This window comes from Platalea leucorodia, assembly GCF_965183815.1.
Source record: "Platalea leucorodia genome assembly, chromosome: 3".
Lineage (NCBI taxonomy): Eukaryota > Metazoa > Chordata > Aves > Pelecaniformes > Threskiornithidae > Platalea > Platalea leucorodia.
In genome coordinates, this window is record NC_138825.1 from 58,977,306 (window position 1) to 58,999,778 (window position 22,473).

The following is a 22,473-nucleotide window of genomic DNA, read 5'->3' on the forward strand; positions in this document are numbered from 1 at the left end:
ATAATATATAATAATTCAATAGTCTGGAGTTCAGTGCACTTCCCTGTAGCAACACTAGTCTGGTAGAAGTTTCTACAGTGCTGTAGAATTCAGTTTTCAGGTGGCTGGGCCAGTAAACGTAGCCTCAGCTCGTTTGTTAAGATCTTGTGTGAAAGCTCTGCTTTTCATATAGTGATACAGTTGCTGCTTAGGTTGCCCATAAGTGGATAGCTTGTATATGAGTAACAGCTGTTGTTAAGAGTCCAGTATCTTATGAAAGACATTTGGCCTTTAGGTATATTCTGCCTTTGGACCTACCAAGCCATTTGATTTCCCAAAGTGTTCTTCCTTTGAAGTCTCTGCAGTATATTTGAGGAGGTGACAATATAGTTGCAAAGCTCCCTTTCATTTGGGACCAGAGCGGAATTTGAATGGAAACCAAATGGTGCCACCCACTTTCCTGCATTGCTGATAAGGGATCTTGCACACTGATCGCTGAGGAACTTCCCTCTAACCTTAAAAAAACAAAACCAAAAAACCCGCCCAGTTTTAGGAAGTGCAGTGCTCTGGATTGAGTCACTGCAAACCTGAGGTTTAATGTTGTTGATCTTTTCCGCGCTATTAAAATGCGACTGGTGTAAGAGCTGCAGTGTTGTTTTGCTGGGCATGAAACAGTGGAAAGGGCAGGGCACGGTCCAAATCTGTATCACAGGGACCGATAAATCAACCACCTAAGCACTGAACCTTCAGCTTCTTGGCATATCAGAGGGAGGGGCCAAAATTGCATGGAAGATCGAAGGCATCAGAAGCTGTGATTGAAGCAATCTTCTTTGCTGTTTCAGTTTTATATTTCAAAGCTTTTTCTTTACCCTTTTCTGCTTTATGAGTTGGCACAATGGATGAAATTCTGTCGCTATTGAAGTTAGTGGGAAGTTTGCCATCAGCTTTAATGGGACCAAGGTTTCACTCACGGTGTTTTAAGATGGCTTGAGTGTTTATACAGCATGTGTGTATTTTATGATTCCTTGGTTTGTCGGTAATAGTGAAAGTGTTAAGGTATCTTTTTCAGTTACCTGAGGAAAATTATACTTATTTTTACAGTAGGAAGTTTCACCTAGTTACAGCAAATTTCGTACTGATTTTCTCAAAACTTCCTTTTTTTTTTTCTCTACAGGAAAGGGCGTTTTTACTGGCAGACTAACTTTCACTTAACACAAAAATTGACAATATCTTTTGACTTTTAAGTTATACAGTAGTAAAACTAGTCGCATATTTCTTCGCTCCTCAGCTGACATGCTTTAGGTTATTTCACCAGCTGTGTGACTTCAATGTACTTAATGGTAAAACTGCACATGAACTTTTTTGAGGAAAGGACTTCTGTCTCAAAAAAAAAAAAAAAAAAAAAAAAGGTGTCATGGAATGACATGGATGTTTTGATGGCTGTCTTGAAACAGCCCTGCTAATTCCTCTAGTGGGTAAGGAAAAAAATTGCAAGAAATAATTACACTTAAAGTATGTGTCAGTGTAATCTACTTGTGTAGACCTCTGTGTATTCAAATTCATATAGAATACTTCTGCTCTTTTTTCTAGAAAATAATAGTGTAAAGATGTCTCATTGATTCTTAGCCTAGGGCACTGATGTCAGATGCATTTTTTTAATATATTGTATACATATCTGCATATGTGGCTTTCATATATTTTCATTTCCATTAAAAGGTTGTATGAAGGGTGAGTGGGAATAGTAGAATATTGAGCAATAATGAGATAGTAGGCTGAGATATTTCTTCATTTTCTGGCTATTTTTAACTGGTAAAATTTACTTAGATGGAAAGCAGTTCTCTATACTCTGCATTCAGTTAAATCCTCATGAGCTATGTCCTAGCATTCCTTAATAAAATCCATGTTAAAATGTTAATGAGTTCATCTGGCTTCCAGGACGTGGTCTTCTGTTGCACGTTGGCAAACCTGACTGAAACACGATTATTTCTTTGCACCTGTTGATATCTTGCTGCAACCTGAATTAAGTGCTCTTGAGGGCAGGGACTGAATTTTTACTCCGTCCACTACCTGACGCGGTAGGAGCTTGTGGGAAGGGAACGGATGCTTTTGAGTTTCAGAGCAGAATAACGTGCTAATAGGATGGTATCTGAATGGAACTGGGGGTAGTTCATAGAATCATAGAATGATAGAACGGTTTGGGTTGGAAGGGACCTTTTACAGGTCATCTAGTCCAACTCTCCTGCAATGAGCAGGGACATCTTCAACTAGGTCAGGTTGCTCAAAGCCCCATCCAGGCTGACCCTGAATGTTTCCAGGACATGTTGCCACTCTGGGCAACCTGTTCCAGTGTTTCAGCACCCTCATTGTAAGAAATTTCTTCCTTATGTCTAGACTAAGTCTACTGTCCTTTAGTTTAAAACCATTACCCCTTGTCCTATCGCAACAGGCCCTACTAAAAAGTCTATTCCCATCTTCCTTATAAGCCTCCTTTCATGAGGGAGACAGACGAGGAGACGACAAGAAAGCTCTGGCGTGAGGCTTACTGTGACTTTTTTCCATGTGGCCTTCTTTTCCCCAGCCATTACTTGAGCATTCAGCACACATTAATCTCTTCAGCTTTCCTGTTTTCACAGCCGCTGCAGGTCTCCCCATCTGTCCATAGCCACTGTAGATGAACCATGACATTACTGAACAGTTAATACCCAAAAAAGCATATTTCCAGGTGTCAAATAACTAGCTATTCCATAGCTTGTTGCCTTGTTCATCCTTTTCTCCTCTCAGGACCCAGAAGCCATGCTGGGAGAGGGAAGCCTTTTTGATGCTTGTTCATTCCTTGCGTCAGCAGCATCTGGGTTATTTCAGGAGCTCAGCAGATTGCTGCGCTAGAGCTTAGGAAATGATTGTAAGATGTCTGTGTTGGTTTATTTCCTGTGTGTCATTTCCTGTGATATTTCTACAGAATAGCCCTTTCTGTTACACAGCCATAAATCACCTGCGCTATAATGCTGCCATAGAAAATGGAGCAGTACGTTACACACGCACACATGCAATGAGACTGTAGTGCTGTCTACTAATGCTATTAAATATACTTAATATAGTGGTAGATTTCTGGAAAATCAAAAGTGAATTCCTGTGGGAGTAACAAAATAACAAATTTATGGATATTTGTGTCTCATTTTGTGATAACTCTAAATGTATTTCTGTCTTCTGAAATGCTTTTGGAACAAGTCTTTTTTTAGCTAATGTACATATCCTCTAGCTTTTACAGGCTGTAATTTCTTTAGTGTTGGCTTTGTTCTCCCCAGAATATTTTTCATTTCTTCTTAAAATAATGTGAATTTAGATCAAAGTATTAGCAAATAGCACAGGATTGGCTGTATACCCAGAATCTCAAAATCAGTATTTATCCAGACTATATATAGCCAATTGATTAAAGTGGTTTCAGGTTTTGTGCAAGTCAAGAAGCTATTTATGTGTGTTGGAATAAAAGCCATAGTGTTGAACAAAGTTTTGATTATTCACAGAAGTTGGAATTGAAAAGATATTTGATTTCCAAGGCTTTTGTAGAATCAATAAAGGAAGATTTATAGTAAAATCCAGGAGATGAAGGGTGGGTTTCCTAAGTTCTTTGGACTTTATGGGGAAAAACACAGAGAATGAAGTTGACGTTTGACAATTTTTAAAAATTAATATATTGCAAAGCCAGAAGTGATCACTGTGGTCATCTAGTTTGATTTCCTGAATTACACAGATTGCGTGACCAGAATTTTTTTCTTTCTAAAGAAACATTAGCTCACATATTTTTGCTTTAAAAAAAGAAAATAGGCTGCAATCCTTGATAGACTGCTTCATGATTTCTGTATTTCTGTAATTCCCCCCAAACCTTGCTTTGCCTCTGCCGCTGCTGGTCACTTCTGGAGGCTGGTTCTCCTAAGTGGACCTGTGAGCCTGACCCACCACATCCCCTTCGAGGTTCTCGCAGAATGGGATGAAATAAACAGTATACGTTGCTTTACCAGCTGCTTCTTTTCTGCATGTGTTTTGACAGCCAATGTACAATGTGAAATCCTTTCCTGCTGAATTAAGTGCGCAGCCTGTAGGAAAAGGTGCAGCAATAGAGCTTGGGGTAGCTGAGCCCCGTCCATCCCTTGGCCACCATTCTGCCTGGAGAAGCCCTCTTGTCTGTGTGCCCATCTCTCTTCTCCCTGTCTTTCCCTCTCTTCCCCCCGCCCTCCGCTGGAGTTAAGATACCACTTCAGCACAGCACTTCTGGATTTGTAAATGAAAAGCCCTGTTCGTTATGATAATGTGCCCTGTGTAATTGTTTGAACATGCTTTGCCAGGCAGTAGCAGGTGGCATTCAGCAGTAAACAGCCTGATTTTTGAACTAGTTACAATAGCAGAAAATTGTAATAATTTCCCTAGACAAAGTCTTGGCATCACTGAACACTGTGGGGATTTTACCATCAATGAGATCTGGGTCAGCATTCATCCACTGCTGGTTTTTTCTTTCTCCCCCTGCCCTTGGCAACTTTGAGGAAGATTTGCCCTACTGGGACAGAGATGGCAATCTGATTGTAGTGCTGAGCGGTGCCTCCTGCAACAAACACTTACGTTTATTGACAACAGTCCTGGTCAGAACCATGTCATTAAAATGTTGTGAAATTTTAAAACCAAGGTTTTATAACTGAAAGAATTTGGAAACCTTAGTTACAGAGTCACTGCTTCTGTCTAGACTGTGGAAAGAAAAGAGCAAGTGTTACACTGCGAAGCGGTAGCTTGGTTTTTGGCTAAAAAGTAACAAAATATTCTGTATCTCATACAGAAAACTGACTTTGTCATGAAGATCAGTTTTCATTAGAAAAAAAAATGTGTAGAACTGTACTGTCAGCTAGTGGATGTTTTTTTCCAAACACTTCTGCAAGGAGTGTATGGAAAATGTATACTATGACTTTTCCAAAAATGTAGTCTAAATCTGAAAGGGCTATTTTAAAGCAAATATAGTATTGAAAAGTTTCAAAGCCATTAGTTGTAAGCTGTGCATTATTTATTTGGAAATAATTGCTTTTGCCTATTTCCTGTAAAAACGGATCCAACCTGCTGACACTTGCAACAACCAATTTTTGTTTCATTTTGGCACAGTCAGTTACTGGAGGCTTTTAGCACCATTGTAAGGGCTAATACGTCATTTCCCTCCCACGTTGCTTTTTTTTTTTTTTTTTTTTTTCCCCCCACTAGTTCATCTGTATATGTAACCTTCCTAAAGTAGCTTGGTCTTAGATGTCCTTATACCTAGAAAGCTTTCCCTGACATCTGTACAAAGGTTTCCTCACTGAAAATCAAGCGGATTGATTCTCATCTGTTCTTGATGAGGCTGGCCAACAGCTGATGCCAAATCTCTTTATAACAGTCTTTTATGTACTGAAAGAATATTCTGTTTTCCATTTGTTGTTCTCTTTTCTAGAGGTTTGTCCTTCCTTTTTCATTTCTTCAAATTGCCTATTGTCTTTCCTTTAAATAACTGAACAAAGGAGTTCTCTAAAAGTTCCAATAATATTGATGAAAGATAGAATTATTATTTTAGATCATTGTAATAAATCAAAGAATATTTTTTGTTTAAAAAAATTCTGACTCATTGTTTTGTGCATGTATCTTTTTAGTCGTAGTGTTATTCCTACTTCCTTCATGCACACCTGGAAAAAAAAGGTGTACTAAAAGAAAAAAAAGAAAACCAACAACACAAAAATGGTGATTTGCATGAGGAGAAGAAATGTAAATTAATTTCCATTTATTTAAGGAAATTGTTTGAGCTACTCTCAAAGCTCATCACTTTTTTTCCTACCTGGTTTCATAGTGATGTTTTATTCTGTGACTTATTTGTAGGGCATGCTTTTCAGACAAATGGAAAAATGCGGACTTCATTTTGGTTCTCAGTTGGACCAGTGTGAAAAATACAGGATGGAGTTGTTGTTTTGCTGGTAAAGATCAAGAACATGTCACACGTTCACAGGAGTTTGTCACCTAAATTCAGCAATGTAATGTGCAAATACACAGTTGGGATGTTGCTAGCTAAAGAAAGGAAGATGGTAGGTGGATATAATTGCAAAATGTTATGATGCATTTATCTGTTTAATTGGATGATGGGGCTTGCGTTTCTGTACCTGACTTCTGCGAATCAAATCTTCCTCCTTGCAGCTTTGAGAAGGAGAGCTGGGCTCTCAGACCTTGTGCTCCTGTAGAGTTCCTATGTGAAAATGCATTCAGGCGTTTTCGGTGAGATAAGGGAGCATTTGGACGTGGGCTGTGCAGTATTGGGTGCATCAGGGAGCAGCAGTGGTCTGGGGTGGGGTTCCTGTTGGCAGCCGGTGCCGAGGTCTGCCTGGGTCACCAGATAGCGGCCAGGAGCCGTTAGAGCAGCTGCAGGAAACGGGGTCCCTGTCGGGGTCCCCCCCGGTGACGCTGGCACCCACTGGAGAGCCTGTTGAAGGGGTTGTGCTGGTGGGAAGATAACCCTCCCTGGAAGGCGGAGAACCAAAATACATGAAGAGCTGTCTTTTGGGTGAGCCCTTCTTAATGCCCTTAGAAAAGGGCCTGATGGTGGCCTTCTCCCAGGTTCCAGTCTTTGAAGCGGTTGGGGAAAGGTCTGGTGCGAGGGCCGCAGGCAGGGAGGTGGGCAGGGCTGGGCAGGCAGCACCTCGCTCTGCTTGCCTATATGCCATGGTGGCATGATGGTTTGCATCACCTCTGGAGACCCTCTGCTTCTCTCAGCTGGTGGTTAGGACATGTTTGCGCCTGTCCTCTCTATTTTCAGAGCAGCAAAAAACCAGCAACTCGGGTGTCACGGTGCATTTAGCCTGGGAGGCTTTCTGGAGGGAGGGAGGCAGCCAGCTACAAATAGCTTTATGTTGCAGGGGAAAACTGATCTTGATTTATTGTCTGATTTCAGAGCATCAGTGTTCTCTCTGCGTAATAAATAGTTCATGTTCACCGCTTCATTTTCTTTTCTTTAATAAGCTGTTATAGTGGAAGAAAAGATGCTGTTCAAAGATTATTCAAAGCTAGTTTTGATGCCACAGCACAGACGGAATAAGGAAATATAACAGAAGCTGATGCTCCTGCTAGTTGGGGTGGGCAGAGGAACTTGAAGTCCAAGGATGTGAGTGGGAGAAGCCCATGTAAACCCTCAGGATGACAGCACAGCCATCTGGCCGTCTCGCAGGCATTGGCTTAGACGTCCTCAGTTCTCCTCATAGGGGAGATTTGTAGCACACAGCCATAGCAGAAAGTGTTACCCCTATCCTAAAGGCCAAGTTGCAAAAGGCAAGTGATGGAGTGAGATAAGCACGAGGGGAGACCCAGGCGGTTGCGATGGATGGGGCCATGCAGCAGAGGAGCTCCCCTCCACCAGGAGCTCGGCCCCCCTCCCTGCCCACATTGCTGGGCAGCTGGCTTCAAACCAGTGCCCGCAGCGGGAAGCTGCTCGAGGTGAACCAAGCGGGCACGACCCGACCTGCTGCATTGCCTCGCGTGGATAACTGGTTGGGTTTTGGAGACTTGTTCTCAGGCTGCGGCTGGAGCGGGAAGCAGGGAGAGGAGGAGCGGGTGGGGTGGCTGGCAGGGCCCAGAGGGAGCAGCTGTGTGTCGAAGAAGGGGGACTTCTGCAGGAGGGGGAGTGGGGATGGAGAATAGTTGTCCAGCGGATGAAATTTGCGGCGCTGATCTGAGAGTAAAGGAAGATGGGAAGAGGAGGTGATGGAGAAGAATAGCTAGAAAAAGAATCTGGGAAGTACAGGAAAGAAAATCAATACATGGTGTAGTTTGTGTTTTGTAATTACTTGGTGAGCAAAAAGGCAACTATGATATCAGCCTCTGAATGAGAGACAAGGCTTGCACCTAATTTGGACAGCTCGACGGCACCCCCTCGTTGCTCAGGTTGTAACATACCTGAATTGCTACACCAGGCTATTTCCTTGAGAACTCTTCTAGCTGTGGAAATGGTTTGAATTTTCAGTTGGGCTTTTCCTTGAAGAGAGGTAGCTTTTGTGTAGCAATGCCTGTATGTGCAGATGTTTCTTATCTTCTTGGAAAAGGAAGTAGGAGAGTTATTTCAAGGCAGACAGGATAGCCTTATCTGGTACTCTCCTTTTTTCAATTACTGCAAGATGTGCAACTTGTCACAAAAGAGGAAAGGCTTATTTCCAGGAAAAGTAGCAGTTGAAGGTGTTGATGAGTATGTTATTGGGGGGAAAAAAACCTGAGACAGCCTCGTAGAGTAGCTTGTATCTTGTATTTTCATAGCAAGAGAGGAGGCATGCATATGTTCTGGCTGCAAGATTACTCAGAAGAGAACAGCTAGTACAAGCACCCAGCTGTCTCTGGCACTTATTTAAAAGGGGATGAATTAGTCTCTGAAATGCCTGGGTCATTCCACTAACTGCAGCAGGAACTTGGATTACCAGTTCATTTACCAAGTTAGCTAAGATCAGAGGAGATGAATCCCACCTCCGTCCAAGAGCTCTCTGGTAAGTGGGATCCCATGGGAGGCAACTTGGAAGCACCAAGGGGCTCAGGAAAGCTGCCACATCTGTGAGGACAACCTCCCCGCTGCCGGTGGTGCCCGGTGCAGAAGAGCCGTTCAGCAGGTGTCTGGGCGGTGCTTTGGCAAGGTTTGGGCTGCGTGGCAGAGCCACGTGCTGTCTCTGAGAAGGAGCAAATACTGGCTCTCGTGCGCCATTCGGTCGCTGCACAGATGGAGTCAAAATGGCATTTCAGGCTGACTTCTCCACGGTTGTTTATGGCTTGTAGCGGTTTCAGGAAACGCTGCAGTATTAATGTTGCTGGGATTCTTGGATGGTGCCGTTTCCGTCACTTTGGGAGCCATTGTTCTGGTGTGTGAAGGGGTGCAGAGCATTTGTCTGACACAGGGGCGGCACACAAACGTTTGTGCTAAGACATACTGCCTTTTTTTTTTTTTTCTTTAAAAAGTCTTTAATTCTCTTATGACATTTTTGCTTTGTGATGTATCACTCTGTACTTCTTACAGTGCTTAACCAGTAGTTTAATCAAAACCTTTGGTTAACACAGATATATGGTTTTTTTTTTTCTTCATATAATAAAAGTTTGAAAATTTCCAAGGTGTTTTCCAATGAGTTGTTTTTACAGACCGCAGCAGCTTGTTCACATGTTAGCAGCAAACGTAAGCCTGCACAAAGTGGTGAGAACCCGATGATTAGAAACTCATCCAGGAGGTTCATGCATTTGCAGTAGATTCAGATGAGGAAATCTTTCATTTTTTCATATGCAGAAAACTCATCCAGTATTACTGCGCATTGCCTTCCTTCAAGTTATTCTCGGTAGTAATACAATTAGCAGCATTCACAGTGATAGCAAAAACCTTCCACCAGCATTCCTGTGAAGCTGTGAATCACACTTCTGTCGAGATGCCTCTTGATAGACTGCATGAACAATGGTAGTTAGAGATATTTATGATGAATTATAATATAAATGTGAACATAGTGTGAATTATAATATGAATTATCTTTGATTTGCAGAATATGTTATGTCTATAGAGATAATGCTGCTCATAGAGATGGGGTTACCTGCTGTATTTACAAAGAAATGGTCTTGTCCAGTTATGTGGCTGGCCTTGTTAGACCTGCTTGTTAATCAAACAGTCTTAACAATCTCTTCCAGATAGATTAAGTAATATTCTTTTCAGTTTGCTGCTGGAGAAGCTAAAACTAGCTTGTTTCCAGGGCAGCTCCCAGGGCATTTTTGAGCAGCTTGGAGGGAGGCTAGGGGGTGGCTGCTGGGTCTCCCCCAGGGAGCAGAAGTGCTGGGGGCAGGTAGCGGGGTGCAGAGGAGCAGTCCTGGCCACAGAGCGACCTTACAGACTTCTCCCTTGCGCTTTGCCGCAGTCAGGAATTGGACCTCTGCTACCGTGGCCATGTTGCTTTTAGGCCCAGCCTGGGGAGGTCTGCAGTGCAGTGAAAGCTTCTGCTTTCCTTTCTGAAAGACGGCTCTTGGGTTCGGGTGTTCATGTTAAAGTGGACGTGGCCGTACCTCGCGTTCAGCTGGTGGCCGGCCTTGGCTCTGAGGTTGCTGCCTGCTGCCTGCATGTGGCTTGCTTATGTAGTTGCCTGTGGCCCGGGTTGTCCTGGGCTGGCTCATGTACGTTGGGAACCGCGCTCCTCCTGCTGTGAGGCTGCTCAGAGCTAAGCTGCGAAGGAACAGAGAGGAGGAGGGATGGGGAACGACATGAAACATAGATGTCTCTAAAACAAGTAAGTTTTGTTGAGAATGGGAATTGAACATTTGTATGCACTTAATTAAGGGCGGGGGGGGGGAATCACAGTTTTATTCTTACTGGCGTAGCTTCTGACGATGCCGTCATGGACTCACGCGTCGCCAGAAGCGAACACGTAAGAGGAGGAGAGCGACCATGTGGTCCCTGCGGGTGCGGGCAGCAGGCGAGCGCTTTGTGAGTTGCAGGGCTCTGTGCCGCCAGGGTCTCGAGGTGCAGCCGACCGTCTGCTTCTGCCATTCCCTGCAGGGTCCCAGGTCAGACTGTCATATTCTTCTCTTTTCTCTTACTCTGTCTCTTCTGGCTACTCCTCAGTCCTTCCTCTCTTTCTCGAGTGTGTCGGCAAAGGTTTTTGTTTTAGCGAGTGCTTTTGTTTGCAGGCAAGGAGCAAGGTACTGTTGCCCTCTCTGCATACCTACCCAAAAGTCAGGTCCAGGCAGCGGGTTCTCCTACCTCCGCTTACGGGCAGAACTGAGTCATGTTGAACTATCTGTTCTTAATACCCTTGGATTATAAAATGGCAACACCTTCACAGCTCAGCACCAGGCTAGATGGGTGGGCTGCATCCCACACTGGCCAGGGAAAATGGCAATTTCCCACCGTAGCACAGAACATGCTGTTTTCTTGTGTGTATAATTTGCACTTCACAAATATATCTCCTGCTTGACACTATGCAAAACAATGCTGTTTTGTTTTCATGCTTTCTTTTCTCTTGGTCAAATGTTTGTGTTTAAGACTTGATTAGGTAAAACACTCGGGAAAATTAAGTAGAGCCTGCCTTTTTCGATGGCAAAACAAAACATGAGGCGGTTTGAGTGGAACCAGTGTTTATCTTGCTCACAAATGAAGGCTTAGATAATACTCTTCACATTGTTTTGTTTTGTTTTCTTTCCTTTTAGTGCTTTTTTGGGTGCATCAAATGCCTTAATATGCAGCAGGCATCATCAAAAGCTAGCCTGACAAGCAGCCTGAAACGCTGCTTTCAGCAACGTTTGCTCATTCTTAATGACTTTTTAGTAGATCAGTTGAGTAATTTCAGCAGCAAGTTTCCAGCAGATTGCAGATCGCCCTTAGACCGTTACATGTATTTAAGAACCATCTTTCCTCTGCTTCTCACCTGGTGGCTAGAAACGTGTTTTGCCTCTGGTTAACTTTGCAATCTGTTTTTTTAAAAGAGGACATCTGACACTGGTAACGTTACCTCCGTTACCTTTGCTATTCATTAACTTTCAATAGCGCTAGTTGTTCTCTTATAGGATTTTGTGATGGGTAACATTACCCATCAGCCCAAACCACCTTAGAGCACAGCATCAGCCGGAGCAGAACCAAAGCCCCGGCCCAAGGTGGGGGGCAGGGGTCCCTGCAGGGTAGGCATGAGGAGTTTTTGTCCTTGCAAAGCCTGTGACAGGGCTTCAAAGTGAAGGCCTTGTAGCCTTGTGCCTGCATGCTCCCCTTCAGGCTTCCTGGGCTTTCCTCATCCCACCAGGACAGCCCCCAGGCTCCTGGGAGATCAGAATAGCACATGTTACCTCTGGTAGGAAAAAGGTAGCGTGCGTCATTTAAAGTAACAAAACGAGGATTACAATGGGGCAAATCAATCTGGAAACTGTCCTGGCTCTAAATGTGGTCCTAGGTCTCTGTTGCCTGCAAAATATATGTTGTCCTTTTCCTTCTCTTTTTTTCTTGTCAGTCACAGACTGCATTTTTGTCCTACCAGTTTATTTCAATCTGTGGAAAAATTGAGTTCTCTAGCTTTTTTTGTCCACTTAAAGAATTTAGTAGAACAGGGATTTTGGTGACACCACTCATGAAAATACTGAACCAGCTGTGTGTTTTCCTGACAAACATCTGCAGAGGTTTCTGGGTTCTGTCCCTGTTGCAGGCTAGGTAGCTGTGTCAGTGTGAATTATATATAAATATCCCCAGGATGGAGGTTTGAGTAGGGGGCCTGCCGAGACCTGCTGCCTCAGGCCCCTGCCAGCCGCCGGGACAGCAGCCGGCAGTGCCGGCATGTCCCTGGGTGAAGCAGCCATGCGCCCCGCCACTGCGGTCGCAGGGCTTCGCTCCCGGGATGAACCCTGAGAAAGGGCAAACCACCTGGGGCCGGTCGGGTCAGACCCTTAAAAACTCGGGGGGCGGGCTGGGCTGTAAAATCTAGTTAATAAACACTCTGTTTTACTGGCAGAACAACGCGCAAATCTTCTTTATTTGCCCTCCCTATTGTAGTACAAGTCAGCATCACTTTTTTGGTTTTTATTTTCTTCTCTTTCATCCTCAGGTTATTCCTGCAAACGAAGAGGAAATAATTCCAACAATCATTTATTGAAGGTAGCTAATAAAACAATGGAAGGATGTAGGCTGAGGCATAAATGGGATATTGTGACAGATGTAGATGATTATTAACCAGCTGATGTTTCCGCAAAGGCTTCTAATCATAAACACAGCGTGGAGTGAATCTGGGTGTATTAATAGCAAAGGTTTTATGGAAAAACTGAGTGTGGGCTTTTTCTTTAACATCCCATTTCCTGCTTTAATTGATAGAGTGTGAAGCTTTCATACAAATAATTTGGAAAAGATTATTTTGTGCCTCTGACATTAAGTACATGGTACAGGCCAGGAACAACATGTTGCGGAAGGATTTCTTGAAAACGACTCCTACAATGATGCTTTTTTAGAGATGTGACTAGTGACAAATGCTAAACTCGGTGATATAATAAAGCCAAGTGGCTGTGGTAGAGGAATATCTATTTGTGTCTATGCAACCTATGTTTTAACGTGATTTTGCAAGAAAGAGGAAGATATTATCAGAGAGAGATAATTATGCTGCGAAACTTGTGGGCTACGCTTTCAATTTTTCCCTGGCTTTCTATCAAATGTCGTCTTATTTAGTTTTCGTCTCATATTGTCCTGTATTATGTTTTGGGAAATATAATGCTACGTTTGTACTGTAGTCTCTGGGTTACAGTTGAAATACTTTAAATGTGCACCTTTCTTTCTGAGGCTCTGCTACAAGTTTGGCCTATCACCCTCCTTTTCTGAATTTCTGAAGGGGGGAATAAAAAAGTTAAACAGAAATGACCCAAACAGAGTGATGAAAGCTCTATTTAACACCTTATACCACAGCTCTGCAAATATTGAGTCCTGATACCATTTGCAAGCATAAACAGTTTGTTTGCCTTATAGCAGCTGGTATTTTTGATGCGTAGAATGGTTGCTTGCAGTGGGGATAAAATGGGATAGAAAATGTTGAGGAAAGGAAATAGCATTATGCTGCTATAATACATTGAAAAGACAATATGGGTGCCAATGCATGTGTTGTTTTAATAATAATTTGTATTCTGCCAGTATCAGCCAATATATTTCAGACATTTTGTGACAGGAAGGGTCCAATCTTAAAATTTGAAAATAAGGGAAAATAGCGTAAGTTTAATCAAAAGATATGGACAGGAACCAGGTTCTCCACCAGTCACCCTCAGCACTCCAGAAAAATGATATAAAGTATAAAGCTAAAGAGGACCAGCAATATTGAGCTCACGGCGGTTCCGCTCGCCACAGCGTGTGCTTTCTGCAGGAACGCCGACGGGGCCGCAGCAAAACACGGCGCTTACTGCGCGTGGTCTCTCCTAGCTTCAGAGCCTGTTTTCTAGTGGCTAATTAAAAAAAAAATTATTATTATTGATCTTAATTGTTCTCTCTCTCTCTTTTTTTTTTTTTTCCTTCCCCTCCCCAAAGCTGTTGCTCTGCTAAAGAAATCTACTTAAATGAAGCAGTCTGTGCCAAATGAAATCATTCAATTATTGGTGCTTTTGGTCTTTCCTTTGAGTAAACAGAGCCTTCCTGACAGTACGGCAGCTCCTCAGGAATTCCTTTATGGTGAATTAGGCAGGGCAGTGATGAATAACTGGGGGCAAAGGACACTCTGAGCAGCGAACCAAATTGATTACCTAAGTCCTCAGCTAACTTCTTTAGGGCAATTTTGGATGGGCCCGGTATCCTCTAAGGCATAGGTGGAGCCTAATCTCACCCCAGGGGCCTGCTCTTGTTAATGTTTTCTGCCGTGTTATCGCAGCTTTAGAGGGCTAAAACTGTAATGAATTAAGGGTTTGTAAGAAAGACCAGGAGCTGGAGTCTTTGCACAGCCATTCTCATGGACCCCCGGTGTGTGGGGGGTGATGGGGACAGGACGTTACTGTGGTGCTCCGGGCAGCCCCGTGTCACCGGCCCTCTGCCTCTTCACCCTCTGCTCCCCTGCGAGCGTGCCCCTGCCAGGCAGCCAACCCCGCTGCTGGTTCACCATGGTGGCCTTCCCTCTTGGCACGTCCCAGGCAGCTCCAGCGGGCACGGGCTTTGCCACGCAGCTGTTACCCGTCCGGATGCTCGAGGAGTGCAGGAGCTGCAGGGATCCGGCCTGTCTGTGCCCCCGCTAGCCCCCGTGCCCCAGCGCAGAGTGTGCACCTACCAGGGGAACACAGCAACACGATTTCACCATCCTGCCGTGATTTGGGGAGAGGTTAAAGCATCTGACAAGAAGTGTAGAAAGACCCCTTACCAATATTTTCTGTCTACAGCAAACCTGTGATCTGCCATATCTTGTTACAGGAGAGAACAAAGCATCCTGGCATGGACTGTTTTTAAGTGCGCTTGATGTGGTAGCAGCCTGATGTGATCCCTGCTGTCTTAAGAGATTTGTCATTCCCAGCAGTCCTTTCTTTTATTTTTTTCTTTAACTAATTTTGGCTACTGAGGCTACCACCATAACAGCAGAGCATGAAGCCAGTCTGTAGGAGCGTGGAGCATGATCCCCCCATTGTATCCTGTACAAAACTAACATGCTGTGTGATCACTATCTTGAAAGGCAAAGGTGAATCAAAGGTTGCTTATTACACATATTTATTTATTTTCTGCCACTGTGCTTTCATCTCCCTTGAATGGTCCCCTCAAGATTCATTTAAAATATGACCCATTGTTACCCATCTGGTTAGGTTTGAAGAGGCCCTGGATTTAATATTAAGTGCTGCTCCCTGGTGAACACGTTGGGGACGTGATTGAAGATAGAGTGAGGAAATGGGATGTGGGACTCAGGAGGGAGTGATGACTTCAGCCATTTGTGTTTGCACTGCCAGCTTGCTGTGCTGATAAGAAACTTCTTCAGCACCGTCTTGTATTTTCAGAGTTAGTTTGATGATGAAATATGCTGCTTCTCATGGAAACTATATAGACCTACTGTGAAATAAGCTTTGAAATGGATTTAGGAGCATCCCCACTGTCGCTTTCCAAAGAGCATGGACTTGGATGGGTAAGTCTTGGTTCCTGTGCTGCTACAGCAGAGCAGCACTGGAAGTGGCAGCAGTCAGGCTGGGGAGGTTTCCAGGCAGTGCTGTAGCAGCCCCTAGGCACTTGTTCCTTACCTTTCCTCTGAAAGAAGAAAATTCAAAGGGTGCTAACCTTCAAGGATAACTTGAGCTCATAAGCTTTAATCCAATCTGCACCTCAGGTGCATATATATGTCATGGTTTAACCGCAGCCGGCAACCAAGCACTGCACCGTCACTCGCTCACTCCTGCCCAGTGGGATGGGGGAGAGAATCAGAAGAGTAAAAGTGAGAAAACCCATGTGTTGAGATGAAGACAGTTTAATAGGTAAAGCAAAAGCCGCACACGCAAGCAAAGCAAAACAAGGAATTCATTCCCTACTTCCCATGGGCAGGCAGGTGTTCAGCCATCCCCAGGAAAGCAGGGCTCCATCACGCCTAACGGTTACTTGGAAGACAAACACCATCACTCCGAACGTCCCCTCCATCCTTCTTCTTCCCCCAGCTTTATATGCTGAGCATGATGCCATATGGTATGGGACACCCTTTTGATCAGTTGGGGTCAGCTGTCCCGGCTGTGTCCCCTCCCAACTTCTTGTGCACCGCCAGCCTACTCGCTGGTGGGGTGATGTGAGAAGTAGAAAAGGCCTTGACTCTGTGTAAGCACCGCTCAGCAGTAGTGAAAACATCCCAGTATTATCACCACTGTTTCCAGCACAAACCCAAAATGTAGCCCCATGCTAGCTCCTGTGAAGAAAATTAACTCTACCCCAGCCAAAACGAGCACAATATAGCACAGAAATTCAGTGCCTGCTGGTGAATCGTTTTGATCTCTGATTTTTTTTTTTTCATTTTTATTTTAACTTTTTATTTTAAATGGAGTGTCGCAGGGGATGATAGGAGGCGCGGCAGATGGAAGATACACAGGACAGCAGTTAAAGTTTCTCTGTTCCGAAGCTCACTGGTGGCAGATTGGCATGCACGGTTTAGATTTACTCTTCATTTCTAGCTTCTTGCAAGCAATTGCTACTTCCAGTGGCAAGTCTCAAGATACCAGCAAATTCCTGAAAGAGTAACCTTTTTCTTGGAGGAAAGAGGAAGGGGAAGCTTTGTGGGAAGCTATATTTCATTGTCTTGGATATACAGAACGGAAGTGAGTTCTGACACTGGCCTCTCCCTGCTTCTGGGATTAAGTTCTCGTGCTCTGTGAAAATGTTTTCTGGGGCAGTATGCTTCCCTCCAGTAAATATTTAACTGGCTGCATCTTCATCAGAATTAAACAAGGAACCACCCTGCTATAGATGGCACATCCTTATCTTGGGCTTTGTGCTTCTTCATTCAAATTCAGCACAAACGGTAGATGATGTGTGGAGAGACGGGAAAAGGGGAAAGGCTGGGTGGGAAACGAAGTTCACAGACTGTCCAGATCCATTTTTTTTTTCTTGTCATGACCTTATGCAGAAAGTCAGTCTGATGTAGATTCACAGGTTGCCTGGTACAGAGGTCACACATGGAAGAGTTTGTCACATGGTAAATTTTGTGTTCAGTTTCTTTGCTTCTTAGTGCTATTTGTCTGAGAAGCTTATAAGAGCATGGGAAGCTTGGCTGGGCTCTGGCCAAGGAATTGCAGCTGGTCTCCTAATTACAAAAAGGGAAAATGATATACAGGCCTGTGGGGATCTGTCAGACGCAGATTTATTGGGCAGGATGGAGACGGACTTAAAGCTATCACCTTCTCTCAGTCACCCCCTCCCCATACAGTGCACGTGCGCTGAGTTTCATGATACTTTTGCAGCCATGCAGAAGTCATCATCTGGAGCACCCTTATCATCTCCCTTCTCCCTGGTTCCTACCTGGTTTGCAGCTCCTCCAAGTTCCAGTTAATGGCTGCATAATGCAGGAAATAACATGCAAAATAATTTTATCCATATCACAATAAGGGATTCTGCAGTTTGGGACTGCTAAGTGATAATCTGACCACCTTTGCTGTCTCCTATGCCTCCTCAGACATCAGTAAGGAAAAACACACCAAGATTGCCACTGGTGAAAACAAGAGAAGAACCCACATGTGCTGGCTGCTGCAGCACCAGCAAGTGGGAAGAGTTAAAAAGAATTTAAAAAAAAAAAAAAAAAAAAAGTTTGTCCACAGTGAAATTTGTTGATTTATACTGATTTCTGCAAAACTTGGGTCCCCAAACAAGTTATTGGAACAGTGCCCGGGGAAGAGGTAGAGGGACCTGCTCATATCGGGAATCTCTTCAAGGACCTGCATGTAACTTCCCTCATGATTTTTAATTATGGGAAAAAGAAAGGGGAGGGAGCTTACAAGGAAAGTGAGCAAAAAACATGCTTGTCATTCATTTGTGCAGTTCCAGGCTTTAGCTAATGTCCCTTGGACTTCTCGCTGCCTTTGCTGTCCCGGCACAGCCCAACTCTCTTGCGGGGACTGCAGGCAGAGGTGCGCAGCGTGGGCACAATCTTGTACCATTTGTCTAATACTCTCGTGACTCTGAGGCCACAGTTTGTCCCAAGCTAATCTGAGGAAAATTCATAGCTGGGGGTGAAATCCTGGCTCTGCATTAAGTGACCTCATGCTAATTTTGGTCTAGCTGGGATTTCACCTTTAGGAATGTGAAAGAAAATTAATCAAAAAAGAAGTGCTTTTTAAAGGGAGTAAGCATCAGTTAAACATTAAGCACTATTTCAGGATACAGGACCTCAGTAGGATAAAGATATGTTAAAAGTTAAACTTGTGCTTAAAATGCTTTTCTGAGGTTTTTCACAAATGGAAACTTTGAGTGCTCCAGTTGTGTACTCTGGCTGCAGGATTCTGGAGTGTATGTGGCACACTAACATATGTTTTTCAAAGCTGGGGGAACTATTGCATATTATGTCATTCTTCATTTCATGACACTGTTGATGCAAACCAGGACAGGAAGCTGGCTGGGATCACGATATATCTCTTTTTTTTTCTTTTTTTTCTTTTTTCTTTTTTTTCTTTTTTCTTTTTTCTTTTTTTCTTTTTTCTTTTTTCTTTTTTCTTCTCTTCTTCTCTTCTTCTCTTCTTCTCTTCTTCTCTTCTTCTCTTCTTCTCTTCTTTTTTCTTTTTTCTTTTTTCTTTTTTCTTTTTTCTTTTTTCTTTTTTCTTCCTTTCTTTTTTCTTTTTTCTTTTTTCTTCCTTTCTTCCTTTCTTTTTTCTTCCTTTCTTTTTTCTTCCTTTCTTTTTTCTTCCTTTCTTTTTTCTTCCTTTCTTTTTTCTTCCTTTCTTTTTTCTTTTTTCTTTTTTCTTTTTTTCTTTTTTTCTTTTTTCTTTTTTTTCTTTTTTCTTTTTTTTCTTTTTTCTTTTTTCTTTTTTTTCTTTTTTCTTTTTTCTTTTTTTCTTTTTTTCTTTTTTCTTTTTTTCTTTTTTTTCTTTTTTTTCTTTTTTTTCTTTTTTTTTTTCCTTTTTTTCCTTTTTTCTTTTTCTCTTCTCCTTGCTCTCTGGAAGGAAAAAAAGCATTAAAGCAAAAAAGAAAGGACAGACTTTGAAATCTAACTGGATAAATGCTTCCCTTTTGAGAGAAACTGCACATTTTCTCTAGTCTTCTGTACAATGTGACTCTTGATAACAACAACAAAAAAAGTCTAAAAATTAAAAGTAGCATTACGAATTGTTTTATAGCTACTGTTTCCGTTTTGACCTTGCTGTTTGACTGTGATTACAGGAGAAGCTGATCAAGAGATCTCAAGAGTTGCAGCTTCCTGGGATTGTCTGTCATAGGGATGAAGAGCAAAAGAATAGCTTTCTGTCATGAAGTATGTGCCAGTATATTTTAAAGTGTCCTTAAAAGACTTTTCTTTGGACATAATCAAGTGGATTCAAGGACCCAAGAGGCCAGACCAACAAACACATATCAGTCCTTAAGCTATTTTTCCTTTTAAATGGAAGTCAGCAGTTGATCTTGGTAGCATTTCCTGTGTAAATGCTGGCATGCCTTTTGGTGCTGGTTTGCTCTCCGGGTTGTTTACATTAGGAAGCAGAGTGACCTAAAGAATTAAGCATTTCTTTGAGGAAGCATTGTTTGTTTACAGTGAATATATAAATATATACCTTGAATTCCTGCAGCCTCTTCCATCTGCTGGTTTGATGCTTCGGGCTGGATGTGCTCGTCTTCCTGGCAAACGCAGAGCCCGGCCGCTAACTGGCCTTGCTTACAGTCTCTATTTGCAGTCCTTGCTGCTCAAACGCTTTGCTCCAAAAGCTGTACATGGATGAAGGGCAGCTGTTCTGTTCAGCAATTTTGGTTAATTTTTACTTGGAATAACAGTATCTTAATTTCCTTAGACTCTGGCGGGATCACTGTCATGTAAATGCTGGTGTACATGCTTCACTGTAAGTGAAACTGGTGCCTAGGGTAACAAGATGGAGCCCTTTTAATGTTCTTTTCTCTGCTGCTGAGGTATCTCATCTGTCGTTGAGTAGTTAGCTGCATACTGAAAATGTTTGTTTTCATGTAGAAAGTGATGTGTTCAGTTAAATTGCAAGTAGCAGTGCCACGAATTCATTGCTTCCCTGGCTGCGTGAATGGGCATAAAGAGACCGTACCCTACCCTGGGGGGTTGTGTGCGACTTTTCTTCCTCTTTTCAAAATTGCGTTTATTCTGTTCTGGAAAAATGACAACAACAAGCATTAGTCTTCTTTTCAGGTGGATATAAGAGGCCTCAAAATTAAGTGCTATTGCACCTAACTGCCGTCTGAGGGGAACAGCCTTGGAAAAGGAGGGTTTTGGGTTTGCCTCCTCACGCAGTGCCTATATGAAGAGGCCCGTGACTGAGTGCAACTTTTGTATGAGCATGAAGCAGTAAATGGCATTTCATCTGATTCTTATTATGCAATCGCATTACCTTCATGTGTGGCCTGGGGAGGGAAGTGGGAAGGGAGGGCAGAGCAAACCAACCCGCTTACCTCCCTGGTGGTAAACCAGAGTTTTAAATGTGAAATGGTTTGGGGGAGGAGAAAACCAGACCAGCGTCTGGCGTCTCCGAGTGCAGGCTTTTGCTGTGTTCAAATCCTGTGCATGTGTGGAAACTGGGCTTCATCAGCCTGAGATGGTTTGGAGTGGCTTGTGCTGCCATGCTAAGGGTCACCTGTGTATGGTAGTAGTGAGTGTGTTGGCTCAGCTGTTAGAGACACAGCGATGGCCAGCATTTTCTTCTGACTTTTGCTTTTTAATTTTAATTCAGAAATAACAGTTTTATCACATTTTCTTCTCTTTTTGTTATTTATTGCTGAAATTGTCCATAGAAGGTTCCATAGAATAGGAAAAATGTGATTTTTAGGATAGAATCAATTGGTAAAATCAAAGAGGACTTGATGATTTGAGTCGCTATTTTGGTTATTGAGCAGATAATCCCAAGTTGCTAAATTTATTTTGCACAGGGCACTAGTTGTCTTCCTAAAGCGGGGTTGGTTCTCCTTGGTTATTTACTGTTAAAAATTTTGTTTTGCAGCTGAGAAGCTGTCATCATACTTATCTTTTTGCATATCAGTACGTCATGTTATACCGAATCATTTTTATTTAAACATTCGTATGATTGTATCTAATTTTAGCAAATTCTTAATTTGGCACTTTTATGTATACAGTTAACGCATGACGTTTTCACGGCTTGTTAATCTGTTAGCTGTGTCAAGTTCTATTTTTTGGAAATTTGAGTTATATTTAAAAAGGATAAGCAATGTATTTATTTTATTTTGTTGATCAGAACATCTTAGATGTGGTGGCTACAAGAGGAGAATGGAGAAGGTTTGTCAAAATATGCAGTTATTAAACTGAACTAACAAAAGTTAGTTCAAAAGACCCATGGAAATGTGGTTTTGCTGCCCTCCTTCCCAGCCCCTTCCATGCCAGCTGGGCAGGCTGCTGCCAGTAGGGAGAGAAGCTAGAAATCAGCAGACCCCTACCATTGCTGTACCCCTATCCGTAGGCACTGGAGATGTCCTGGAGTCCAGCTCCTTATGAAAAGAGCAAATGATGACAAGTATGGAGATAACTAAATGATACCTGGAAGCCATGTGGTGTTGGCCAAAGAGGAATTTATTGCAGAAGAAAAGGAGCAAGTAGGATAGCGATGAGTATTTGAGGACAGAGTTGAGGAAAAACATGAAAATTTGCCAGATGGAGGATGTTTTTTAAAGTAAGTTAAAAGAAGGCACACTAAGATACATGGTCTGAACACCAGTGGTTTTTCTTCTTCTTCTTTTTTTTTTTTTTTTTTTTTAACCTAATCTTGGCAAAATCAATTGTCTTAAGTGCTCTAGACTCCCCCCCGCCCCACTCTACAGATGTTCAGTGGAAACTTTATGAACACTAAGCAGTCTGTGAACTTAGTCCAGGTCTTGACAACAGTTTTATGGACTGATTAATGACCTGTGTTACTGTAGGTGTGGGTTTCCTCTTCTGAATGCTGGTGGGGTAACTGAAACTTAGACAGATGTGGCTTTTGCAAAAACAAACAAACAAACAAACAAAAAAACACCCCAAAAAAACCCCCAACAACTCCAAAACCCCCAGGGATGCACTCTCTTAAGGCACAACTTCAGATGAGAAAGCAAAATGGAGAGCTTCCGTCCCAAAAGCTGAAGAAGGAAGAATATGTGTGTTATATACCCTATAGAATAATGACTTGCTCCTCTTAAGAACTACTTATCTTGAATTCTTCAAGCAGGGAAAAGCAGAGTAGATGCCACCTATTGAACCATCCGAGGAAGGAGATCTGTGCCTCCTCTAACTCTTCGTTAGGCAAATAGGATTAGCTATGGTGGATTAAAATGATCAGGTCTGAATTTTACTTTAATCTAAGTAGGAGCCCAGACCATATGTCTTTGGGGAACCCCATCTG

General features: G+C 42.9%; 1 protein-coding gene across 3 annotated transcripts in view; it reads left to right on the forward strand.

Annotated features, from left to right (window-relative positions):
• The window catches only part of TIAM2 (TIAM Rac1 associated GEF 2), a 175,703-nt gene that overhangs the window by 39,402 nt on the left and 113,828 nt on the right, over window positions 1-22,473 (forward strand). The window lies entirely within an intron of this gene.